Raw genomic sequence first — 12,635 nt, forward strand, 5'->3', positions numbered from 1 at the left:
TAATAAAGTACCCATAGATTCTTTGGGATTTTTTACTTACATAATCATATCATCTGGAAATGATGACAATTTTATTTCTCGCATCTTTCTTTTTTTTTAAATCACACTGGGTAAGACCCCTGCTCGTTAAATAGGAGGCACCAGGCATCCTTGTCTCATTTCTCATCTCAAAGGGAAAGCTTTTAACGTTTCACTATATACTGTATTTGCTGTAGGGTTCCAGAAGCCACCCGTCATCAGGTCAAGGAAGTTACCTTCTATTTCTTGTTTGCTAAGAGTTTTTATCATAACTAGATATTAATTTTGTTAAACACTTTGCATCCATTGAGATACTCCTATGACTTTTCTCTTTTATTCCATTAATGTAGTGAATTTACATGGATCAGATTTTTCGATCAGGTTTGAGATTAACCTAGCCTTTCATTCCTGGTGTAAACTCACCTTGATCATGATGTATTATTCTCTTTATATCTTGCTGGATATGGTTTGCTAATATTTTGCTTAGGAGTTTTGCATCAAAGTTAATGAGTGAGGGCCGGACCCATGGCCGAGTGGTTAAGTTCACTTGCTCCCATTCGGCAGCCCAGGGTTTTGCTGGTTTGGATCCTGGGCACGGACATGGCACTGCTCATCAAGCCATGCTGAGGCAGCAGCCCACATAGCATGAGCGGAAGGACCCACAACTAGAATATACAGCTATGTACTGGGGGACTTTGGGGAGAAGAAGAAGAAGGGGAAAAAAAAGGAAGATTGGCAGCAGATGTTAGCTCTGGTGCCAGTCTTTAAAAAGAGACTTAATGAGTGAGAGTGGCTTTTAATATTACTTTTTGCTTTTAATGTTTATTTTGGAACACATCTAGATTTACAGAAAAATTGCAGAGATGATGCAGTGAATTCCCATTCCCCATTTTCCTTTATTATTGGCATCTTACATTAGTTTTGTTCTATTTTTAATAAGCTAATATTACTGCATTATTAGCTAAAGTCCAAGCTTTATTCAGATTTCGTCAGTTTTTCAATAAGGTCCTTCTGATCCAGTTCCCACATTCTGTTTAGTTCTCCTGTGTCCTCTGGGCTGTGACAGTTTCTCAGGCTTTCCTTGTTTGTGATGACCCTGACAGTTTTGAGGAGCACTGGTCATGTATTTTGTAGAATGTCAGTTGGCATTTATCTGATATTTTTTCATGATTAGACTGGGGTTATAGGTTTGAGGAAGGAGGAACGTAGAGCTGAAGTGCCATTTTCATGACATCACCTCAGAGGTACATGCTGTCCACATGACTTATCACTGCTGATACTGACCTTGACCATGTGGCTGAGGGCGTGTCCTCTGGTATCTCTATTGTGAGATTACCTACACCTACCACCAGGACCCCCTTTTCATAGTGTACTTTTGGGAAGGAAGTCACTGCTCAGCGCACCCTAAGGAGTGGGTAGCGTTACTTTATTTTAGTTCTTATTGAGGTCATAATAGTTTATAACATTGTGAAATTTCAGTTGTACATTATTATTTATCAGTCACCATATAAATGTGCCTCTTCACTCCTTGTGCCCACCCCCAACCCCCTTCCCCTCTGGTAACCACTAAATAGTTCTCTTTGTCTGTGTGTTAGTTTATCTTCCACATATGCATGAAATCATACAGCGTTTGTTTTTCTCTGTCTGGCTTATTTCGCTGAACGTAATGCCCTCAAGGTCCATCCATGTTGATGCAAATGGCACAATTTTGTCTTTTTTTATGACAAAGTAGTATTTCGTTGTATATATGTACCACATCTTCTTTTTTTTTCCCCCTGAGGAAGATTAGTCCTGAGCTAACATCTGCCAATCCTCCTCTTTTTTCTGAGGAAGACTGACCCTGAGCTAACATCCGTGCCCATCTTCCTCTACTTTGTATGTGGGATGCCTACCACAGCATGGCTTGCCACACAGTGCCATGTCCATACCCGGGATCCAAACCAGCGAACCCCAGGCCGCGGAAGTGGAACGTGTGCACTTAACTGCTGCGCCACCAGGCTAGCCCCCCACATCTTCTTTATCCAATCATCAGTGAATGGGCACTTGAGTTGCTTCCACTTCTTGGCTGCAGTGAATAATGCTGCAGTGAACATATGGGTACATAAGGCTCTTTGAATTGTCAATTTCAAGTTCTTTTGGTACATAGTCCGTAGTGAGATAGCTAGGTCATGTGGTATTACTGTTTTTAATTTTTTGAGAAATTTTCATACTGTGGGACTACACCGGTTTGCATTCCCACCAGCCGTGTATGAGGGTTCCCTTTTCTCCACATCCTTTCCAACATTTGTTATTTTTTGTCTTGGTAACTGTAGCCCTTCTAAGAGATACAGGGTGATATCTTAGTGTGGTTTTGATTTGCATTTCCCTGATAATTAGTGATGTTGAACATCTTTTTGTGTGCCTTTTGGCCATCTGTATGTCTTTTTTGGAAAAATGTCTATTTATATCCTCTGCCCATTTTTTGACTGAGTTGTTTTTGTTGTTCAGCTGTGTGAGTTCTTTATATATTTTGGAGATTAACCCCTTGTCAGATATATGATTTGCAGATATCTTCTCCCAGTTGGTGGATTATCTGTTGGTTTTGTTCCTGATTTCCTTTGCCTTGCAGAAGCTTTTTAGTCTCAAGTCCCACGTGTTTATTCTTTCTTTTGTTTCCCTTCTCTGAGTAGACATGGTATTCAGAAAAATCCTTCTAAGTCTGATGACAAAGAGTGTACTACCTATATTATCTTCCAGGAGTTTTATGGTTTCAGGTCTTACCTTCAAGTCTGTGATCCATTTTGAGTTAATTTTTCTGTATGGTGAAAGATAGCGGTCTACTTTCATTCTTTTGCGTGTGGCTGTCCAGTTTTCCCAACAGCATTTATTGAAGAGACTTTCTCCATTGTATGTTCTTAAGTTCGTTTGTCAAAGATTAGCTGTCTATAGATGTGTGGTTTTATTTCTGGCCTTGGAATTCTGTCCATTGATCTGTGTGTCTGTTTTTGTACCAGTACCATGCTGTTTTGGTTACTAGAGCTTTGGAGTATAGACTGAAGTCAGGGATTGTGATGCCTCCAGCTTTCTTCTTTTTTCTCAAGATTGTGTTAACTGTTTGGCATCTTTTGTTGCCCCATATGAATTTTAGGATTCTTTGTCCTATTTCCGTGAAGAATGTCGTTGGGATTCTGATTGGGATTGCACTGAATGTGTAGATTGCTTTAGGTGGTATGGACATTTTAACTATGTTTACTCTTCTAATCCATGTGCTTGGAGTATCTTTCCAAACCATTAGATCATCATCAATTTCTTTCAATAGTGTCTTATAGTTTTCATTGCATAGGTCATTCACGTCCTTGGTTAACTTTATTCTTAGATATCTTGTTGTTGTTGTTGTTGTTATTGTCAGTGAGATTGTATTCTTGAGTTCTCTTTCTGTTAGTTCATTATTAGAGTATAGAATTGCCACTGATTTTTGTAAGTTGACTTTGTACCCTGCAACTTTGCTATAGTTGTTGATTATTTCTGAGAGTTTTCCATTGGATTCTTTAGGATTTTCTATATATAAAATCACATCATCTGCAAAGAGTGAGAATTTCACTTCTTCATTGCCAATTTGGATCCCTTTTATTTCTTTTTCTTGCCTAATTACCCTGGCCCAAACTTCCAATACTGTGTTGAATAAGAGCGACAAGAGTGGGCACCCTTGTCTTGTTCCTGTTCTCAGAGGGATGGCTTTCAGTTTTTCCCCATTGAGTATGATGTTGGCTGTGGGTTTGTTGTATATGACCTTTATTATGTTGAGGTACTTTACTTCTATACCCATTTTATTGAGAGTTTTTATCATAAATGGATGTTGCAGCTTGTCAAATGCTTTCTCTGTGTCTATTGAGATGATCATGTGGTTTTTATTCTTCATTTTTTTAATGTAGTGTATCACATTGATTGATTTGCAGATGTTGAACCATCCTTGCTCGGGGCTTTGTAACCCCTTTCTATTTTTTTTTTCTTTTTGGTGTTAGGGCCTTCTTGATCATTTCTTGCAGTGGGAGTCTTGTGGTGATAAACTCCCTTAGCTTTTGTTTATCTGGGAAAGTTTTTATTTCTCCATGAAATCTGAAGGTTATTTTCTTTGGATAGAGTATTCTTGGCTGAAAGTTGTTGTCTTTCAGAATTTTAAATATATTTTTCCACTCTCTCCTAGCCTGTAAGTTTTCTGCTGAGAAATCTGCTGAAAGCCTGATAGAGGTTCCTTTGTAAGTTATTTTCTTCTGCCTTGCTGCCCTTAATGTTTTTTCTTTGTCATTGACTTTACTACTGTATGCCTTGGAGAAGGTCTTTTTTTTTTTTTTTTTCAGGAAGATTAGCCCTGAGCTAACATATGGTGCCAATCCTCCTCTTTTTGCCTAGGAAGGCTGGCCCTGAGCTAACATCCGTGCCCATCTTCCTCTACTTTATATGTGGGATGCCTGCCACAGCTTGGCTTGTCAAGCGGTGCCATGTCCGCTCCTGGGATCTGAACCGGCGAACCCTGGGCCCCCAAAGCGGAACGTGCACCCTTAACCACTGCACCACCGTGCCGGCCCAGGAGAAGGCCTTTTTACATTGATATAATTAGGAGTTCTGTTAGCTTCTTTCACTTGTATTTTCAGCTCCTTCCCCAGGTTTGGGAAGTTCTTAGCTATTATTTGTTTCAACATGCTTTCTGCTCCATTCTCCTTCTCTTCTCCCTCTGGAATACCTGTAATCTTTATGTTGTATTGCCTAATTGAGTTGGATATTTCTTGGAAAATTTCTTCATTTCTTTTAGTCTTACTTCTCGCTCCTCCTCCATCTGAAGCTTTTCTGAATTTCTGTCCTCCGGACTGCTAATTCTCTCCTCCATAATATCAGCTTTGTTATTCAGGGAGTCCAGATTTTTCTTTATCTCATTCATTGTGTTTTTCCCCTCCACCATTTCTGTTTGGTTTTTCTTTATAGTTTCAATCTGTTTTGTGAGGAATTCCCTCTGTTCTTTAATTTTATTGCTGATTGCATTGAACTATCTGTATTTTCTTGTAATTCATTGAGTGTTTTTATGATAGCTACTTTGAATTCTCTGTCCTGTAAATTACAAATTTCTTTGCCTTCAGGATTGATTTCTGGCTGCTTGTCATCTTCCTTCTTGTCTGGAGTATTAATATATTTCTTCATGCTGTTTGATGGCATGGATTTGTTTCTCCACATGGTGATAGTATCAGGTCTCAGCTTCCACCTGCTGCCACTGGGTGGGGGTCAAGAGCTGTATATTCTGAGCCCCCCCCCCCGCCCCCCCCCGATGCCCAGCTTGCTCGCTCATAGCTGCTCTTTTTCTAATGTATGCCTGAGTGCCCTGTCCCACTGGCTGAGCCGGAGCTCAAGGCAGAGGGAGGGGCGCTTTCTTTTCCGGCACGATCCCAGGGGTGTTCTTGCTCTACCCTTGCTGTCTGCTCCCCTGGGTTGCTGGCTTTATGAGGACACCCCAGAGTAGCTTGGCCATCTCTGTGGGGGGCTTTCCCAAGGGCTGTGAGGGACCTTGGAGATTGAAGGTGTTCTCGTAAAGATCTCCCCCTTCCCCCTCACCTCTCAGAGCCGCGCACACTCCCATGCGCTGGGTCGCTGCCCTTGGGGGAGAGAGAGGAGATCCCCTTACCTCCTTCTACTTCCTCTGGGTGCTCCAGCACCTCCACCTTCAGGCATCTGGCTGCATGGGTTTCTCAGATGTCTTTTATGTTGTGTGAATGTCCTCTGTTGGTTTTTTAGTGTCCTTTTCATTGTGTCTTAGTGGGTAGAGTAAGCGAAGAGCTCACTTTGCCGTGATGCTGACATCAGTCTCCGCATTACTTTGTCATAAGCTTCCATTCTAGTTTTTGGATGAAGCTTCAAAAAACGACTCATGGCGTACTCCTTCTTTTCTGTTGTCTGCAGTGGTTTGTGTAAGATGTCATTTCTTCCTCAAATGTTTGCTAACGTTTACTGGCAAAGCTTTCCCTTCATGGAATGGTTTTTGAAACGTTCACTTTCTTTACTATATATAGCAGCATTCAGATTTTCTGTTTCTTCTTGTATCAGTTTTGGCAGGTTGTATTTTCATGGATTTTCTAAGAGTCTTTCTAAATTTTCTAATGTTTTGGCATTAAGTTTTTCATAATAAATTTTCGTCTTATTTTTGGCACAGTTTTTTTTCCCCACATACTATGCAGTTCACCCATTTAAAATGTAAAATGCAGTGCTTTTTTGGTATGTTCACAGAGTTGTGGAATCACAATCAAATTTGGAACATTTTTGTTACCTCAAAAAGAAACCCCATGCTCACTAGCAGTCACTCCCGTTCTCCCTTCCCTTCTACCCTAGGCAGCCACCAGTCTACTTTCTGACTTTGTAGATTTGCCTGTTCTGAACATGTCGTGTAAATGGAATTCTGTAATATGTGGCATTTTGTCATTGACTTCTTTCACTTAACAGTGTTTTCAGGATTCACACATGTATCAGTATTTCATTCTTTTCATTGCCAAATAATGTTCTGTTGTACGGATATATCATGTTTTATTTATCCGTGTATTAGCTGAGGGACATTTGGGTTGTTTCCACTTTTTCCCTATTATGCCTAATGCTGCTGCAACTTTTGTCTGCAGGTTTTTGTATGGATGCATGTTTTCATTCCTTTTGATGATACACTTGCAAGTAGAATTGCTTGGTCATATGGTAACTCTGTGTTTAACATTTTCAGAAAGTACCAGATGGTTTTGCAAAGTGGCAGCATTATTCTACATTCCTACCAGCAGTGAATGAGGGTTCCACTTTCTCCAAATCCTGGCCTACACTTGCTATTGTCTGTCTTTTTTATTCTAACCATCTTGCTAGATGTGGAATGGTATCTAATTTTGGTATTTGATTTGCATTTCCCTAACAACTAATGATATTGGGCATATTTTCATCTGCTTATTGACAGTTTGTGCATCTCAGAGAAATGTCAATTCAGATCCTTTGCCCCCCCCGCCCCTGCTCTTTTTGTTGGTGAGGAAGATTGGCCCTGAGCTAACGTCTGTTGCCAATCTTCCTCTTTTTGCCTGAGGAAGATTGACCCTGAGCTAACATCTATGCCCGTCTTCCCCTGTTTTGTATATGGGACGCCACCACAGCACAGCTTGATGAATGGTGTGTGTGTCCTTGCCTGGTATCCAAACCTGCGAATCCCAGGCCGCCAAAGTAGAGTGTGCAAACGTAACCACTACACCGCAGGGCTGGCCCTCCTTTGCCCACTTTTTGATTGGGTTATTTTTGTATTATTGGGTTCTTTATATATTCTACATACCGGTTCTTGTCAGACATGTGATTTGCAGTATTTTCCCTCATTCTGTGGTTTGTCTTTTTATTTTCTTAATGGGGTTGTTTGAAGCACAAAAGTCTTTAATTTTGATAAAGTTCAATTTTTCTGTTTTCCTTTTGTTGTTTGTACCTTTGGTGTCATATCTTAAGAAACTATTGCCTTCCCCAGGTTACAAAGATTTACTCCTATGTTTTCTTCTAAGAGTTTATGGTTTTGCCTCTTATGTGTTAAATGTATGATCCCTTTGGATTGATTCTGTTAATGGTGTGAGGTCAAGGTTGTGTCAGGGGTCCCCAGGACCACCTCAGGCTAGATTTATCAGAAGGATTCACAGGACTAAGTAGCAGTTCTGTTCAAGATTATGACTTATTGCAGCAAAAGGACACAGATTAAAATCAGCAAAAGGAAAAGGGGCATGGGTGACATCCAGGAGAAACCAGGTGTCCCCTACTGGTGGAAGTGCCCAGGATGTGCTTAATTCTCCCAGCAATGATGAGTGACAACAGATGCAGTTTTTCCAACCAGGGAAGCTCATCCAAGCCTTGGTGGCCAGGGTTTTTATTGGGGTCAGGCATGCAGCAACCACAGGACTGACCTCAGCTTCTCAGACTCCAGAACCCCAGAGCAAAAGCAGGGTTCACCATAAACCACATTGTTAGCATCAACTGTCTGTCAAACTGCTGCTCCACTGGCCCAAAGCCACAGACACGCATACGCTCTTTTCAGGCAGAATCTTCTTGTGGCTGAGAGCTCGGTCCTAGGAGCTAGCCAAGGGCCAGACCTGAAGACAGGCCTTTCTCAGGAATGTGCAGGGTTTAATCATCCCAGGCCTGCTGGGTTAACCCTTTTCTGCACAGTACGCCATCTTCATGCTTTGGCGTGTGGATATCCAGCTGTCCCAATACTATTTGTTGAAAAGATCATATTTCCCCGTTGGATTGTTTTCACACCCTTGGTGAAAATCAGTTGACTGTAAATGTGAGGGTTTGTTTCTGGATTCCTACTTCTCTTCCCTATGCCAGTATACTCTCATAATCTCCCAATAGATGTCAACTTTGTGGTAATGCCCCCTTTCTATTCTTAATGCTGGTAATTCATGACTTGTCTGTTTTTCTCTTGATCAGTCTTGCTTGGTATTTGCCAACTTATTTATTTTTAAAACAGCTTTTTCTCAGTTCATCACCTCTATTATATGCTTGTTTTCTGTTTCATTAATTTTTGCTTTTAGATATTTATTTCCCTCTACTTTGGGGGGATTTATTTTGTTTTTGTTTTTATAAATTCATGGTGAATATGCGATCAGTATTATCTTCAGGCTCTTTTGTCTTCTAATATGTGCATCTAAAGCTCAAAATTTACCTTTCAGCTCATCTTTTCGTACATCCCGTAAGCTTGAATATGTAGTATTTTGATTTTCATTCAGATTGCCGTGATTTTGAATTTAGTTCAATTAGAATTTGAATTAGAGAATTTACTTTTTTAAATAGAAGTTTTCCCTTTTTTCTTCATTAGAAAAGCAACACAGATTCATTAAACAAATCCCTAAAGTAAAGAAACAGAAAACGTGGATGTGCAATGAGGACAGTACAGTGTCCATGCCGCCATCATAGAGGTGAAGTTTAAGCAGTTTATGCATTTTCTTTCAGGCCTTTTTATGCATATTAATTCAGTGTGCCATTATTGTTTAATAGATGGGATTTCGACTGCAAACTCTTATAACTTCTTTTCTCTTTTCCAGATAGTAACATATTTGCTTTCCTAAAACTTCTTTCTTCTCCTTTGAAGTCCTTCATGGAGGTGTGCCCTTAGGGATGTGGGAGGATTGTGAGTCAGTTACAAACACTCCTCTTAGCTCATGCCTGCAGATCCATCCCTGCCTTCAAGGTGCTCATGGTCTGACGGAATCAGACGCAGGTGTGGGGATGGCTGATGACACAGAGCTGCTCTTGGGAAGATGGTTACAGGACAGCAGCTGCAGAGCAGGAATGCAAGAAGCCAAGAGAAGCGCCACGCAGAGGGAGAGGCAGCCTCCCGGGAGTGTGCCAGCTGATGGAGCTCAGCACTGCCTGAGAAGGAGCCGTTTCCTATCACCCTCCAGCACACTGAAAGTCTTGTGTGCCCCCTGCAGGTTATCGCCATGATCAAAGGCTTGCAGGTGCTGATGGGCAGGATGGAGAGCGTGTTCAACCATGCCATCCGGCACACTGTCTACGCCGCGCTGCAGGACTTCTCGCAGGTCACCCTCAGGGAGCCCCTCAGGCAGGCCATCAAGAAGAAGAATGTCATCCAGAGGTCAGCCTCACTGCATGCACCTCCCTGCATTCAATGTCTAAAACTGTAGGATCAGCTTAGGTTTCAACAGCTATAGAGTTGCATTTTCATAAATATGCTCAGTACATTTCTCTTCCACTTCCCGATGCCCTTGTGGTGAATTTCCTCTAAATGTATTGCAGGGGCTCCAGTTATTAACCTGAACAACCTACAGTAGATGAAGTACAGAGTGTCTGAGCTATCTGGAGATCCAGGGGCAAGGGCGTGTTTATCTCAGGCCAGGAGTGTCTCAAAATCTGTCCAAAGAGTCTGATCACCAAGCCTGTAGGGACACGCAGCCGGCCTCCCACCTCCCATCTCAGTGTGTTGTCTTCAGTGTTTTTACTTCTGTTCCTTTTGGCCTATAAGTTGGTCGAAAACTACACAGATATGGCAGACATCCTGTAGCAACCTTGAGCTAGTTTTCCCTCAATATTTAGCCTTTCAGATAAAGTTGTCTCTCAGAGACATCTCTGTAAAATGGAGCTTACAAAGGCCCACAGTGCACTGGTTTCATTTTGTGATTGTATAGTTAATATATTTGTTACCAGTGTGGTGTGATTTTTAGCATTAATAAAGTTTTACACTGTGAGACTTAGCAGTTTGTGTTCGCTCCAGCTGGGTGGAGGGCTGGGTGGAGGTTTTCATGTTTTCCATTATGCCCTCTGTTTTGCTCATGCTCGCCATAATGGGAGGCTCACTATGTGGGCAATGTGCAGTGTGGTCCAAAGGTAGCTTAGGTTTTAGCTAGAACTTTCCCCACGAGGTGATCAGGATGGGCGTGTGGGTTCATCTGCTCCTAGTGTGCTGTCCAGGGCCTCTCTGCATGGTGGAGCGTGTGGGGGATGGGACACATTCCACGTGAGTCGAGGACACAGGCCCAGTCCCTGCAGTTATGTTGGTGACTTCATGTTCCTGTTAGAAAAGGGGGATCAGCCACAGGGAAGTCGAGTTTCAGCTCTCTGGGTGGATGTTTGTGGTCTGTCTTGCTGCCCTTAGCATGACTCAGTGTTCAGGAAAGAAAACATCACTGCTGGTAATTGATGTAAACTGCAACCACGTCAGATCTTTTGGAGCTAGTAATGTCCCCAAGAAAATTATCTATTTTTAAAAATTTGCCTTGAACTGGTCCATTACCGTGTCCCCCGACTACCCCCAGGGGACTTCATGTGTGAGAGTTGGCTATCCCAAGAGCTGTTTGCTAGGCAAGGAGATGCTGTGATTGTCAATGTCCCGAGGGTGCCAGTGCTCCGCGCCTTGCTAATGACTTGATGGGGCTGTTTAGTGTCCTGCAGGCTATCAGGAAGACTGTGTGTGACTGGGAGACAGGGCACGAGCCCTTCAACGACCCAGCCCTGCGGGGCGAGAAGGACCCCAAGAGCGGCTTCGACATCAAAGTGCCCCGGCGAGCTGTGGGACCCTCCAGCACACAGGTTCTTGTCCCCCCTGCTGCCCTGCTCCACCTGTTCCCCTGGGTGCGTTGCCCCTGAGCTGGGAGACAGTAAGCAAGGCCAGGAGCGAAATGACACCACAGCTGTCTGCTGAGCAGATCAAGTGTTGACTGTGTCTTTTCTGCTCCTCTGCCCCTGCTGAAGCGAATCCGGAGCATTAGCATCCTCGTGACTCTCAGATTTGCCCATCTGCGTGCTGAACTTAATGTGACTACATTAACTCCTGTCCCAAAAATGTGGTTGAAAGTCTGTGTGTCTGTATTTATGCTGTGTTTCCTGATGGGTGTTTAAATGTAGGGTTATAATTTTTATGCTGGGCCTAAAACTGATCATTCCTAAAGACAAAACTTTTGGAAATATAACAACATAACTTTCATGTGTCCCTGGCCTTAAGCCACCACCGCTCTTCTCTCTCCTGGCACATTCAGCCACCCAAGCAGCTTTCCTTGACTCTCCAACCTGATTTAATATTCCCTGTGCTTCCCTCCTCCCCTTTTGGGACTTGGCACTTCTTATTCATCACCTCTCTGTTGAGGGCTTTTATAGTCTCTTTTGCCAGTGTATGAGAGAATTACCAGCAAAGCACGTTGCTGGCTCTATAGGAAACCTCTCAGGTATGTGGGAGGAAGGCATTTGGCCCACTCGAGAAGCATGGGTTCTGGGTCTCTCCAGCGCGCATGCACCCTCCCTGCCCTTCGTCCCCACATGCCTCTTCCCACCCCATGATGTGTGTGTTGTGAACTAACCGTTCTCTCCACCTCTCCCCTGTCTGTCCATGCCTAGCTCTACTTGGTGCGCACCATGGCTGAGTCCTTGAGCTCTGCCGAGCTGCTGAGGCAGCTCAAGTCTCTGGGCATGGAAAGGCTCTTGCATGTAGTAAACGCGTTTCTGAGGCAGTCCTACACCTATCCGCCTCTTTTAACCTTTGGTGGTGAGACTTCCTTTGTTTTCTTGTTGATGTTTACAGCACAGAGGTGAACTTCTCTGCTACCAGTTCTTTCTCCCAAGCATCAGCAACTTGGCCACTTGGATGGGCACCCAGACCCCCTTTGAGGAGCCGGCTAGCAGCGGGCTGCCCACTCCAGCCCGCTCTGGTCAGAGCATGGCAGAGCAGTCCTTCTCTCGTGGTTTACCTGAGTTTGGCGTAACTAATGTGTATTTTCTCCCCTGCAAATGTCTCCTTGGATGATGCAGCTTTATATGGTGAGAACCATGCTAGAGTCCCTCATTGCAGACAAAAGTGGTTCCAAGAAAACCCTGAGAAGTAGCCTTGAGGGGCCCACCATATTGGACATAGAAATATTTCGAGAGTCATTCTTCTACACTCACTTGATAAATTTCAGTGGTAAGAGATACTGCTGACCAGCGTCCAGCCTAGCATGTTCTAACACTGCTAACACTGTCTAGAATGCTTCCACCTGCCTGACCGTCCCCTGCTGTGGTCCCCTCACGCACCCAGATGGCAACACGTCCTAATCTTCATGCCATTCCCTCGCCTATCGCTTTAAATGCACAGCTGGCCAGAAACT

The 12,635-nt window shown here is 43.2% G+C and overlaps 1 protein-coding gene and 1 pseudogene across 9 annotated transcripts in view; one reads left to right on the forward strand and one right to left on the reverse strand.

Moving 5' to 3' along the window:
* LOC111771883 (protein FAM170A-like) overlaps positions 1-12,635 on the reverse strand; it is a 141,278-nt gene that overhangs the window by 87,068 nt on the left and 41,575 nt on the right. The gene's annotated exons all lie outside the window — the stretch shown is intronic.
* The window catches only part of LOC111767453 (cytoplasmic FMR1-interacting protein 1-like), a 106,812-nt pseudogene that overhangs the window by 47,970 nt on the left and 46,207 nt on the right, over positions 1-12,635 (forward strand).

Source organism: Equus caballus, chromosome 1 (genome assembly GCF_041296265.1).
Source record: "Equus caballus isolate H_3958 breed thoroughbred chromosome 1, TB-T2T, whole genome shotgun sequence".
Taxonomy (NCBI): domain Eukaryota; kingdom Metazoa; phylum Chordata; class Mammalia; order Perissodactyla; family Equidae; genus Equus; species Equus caballus.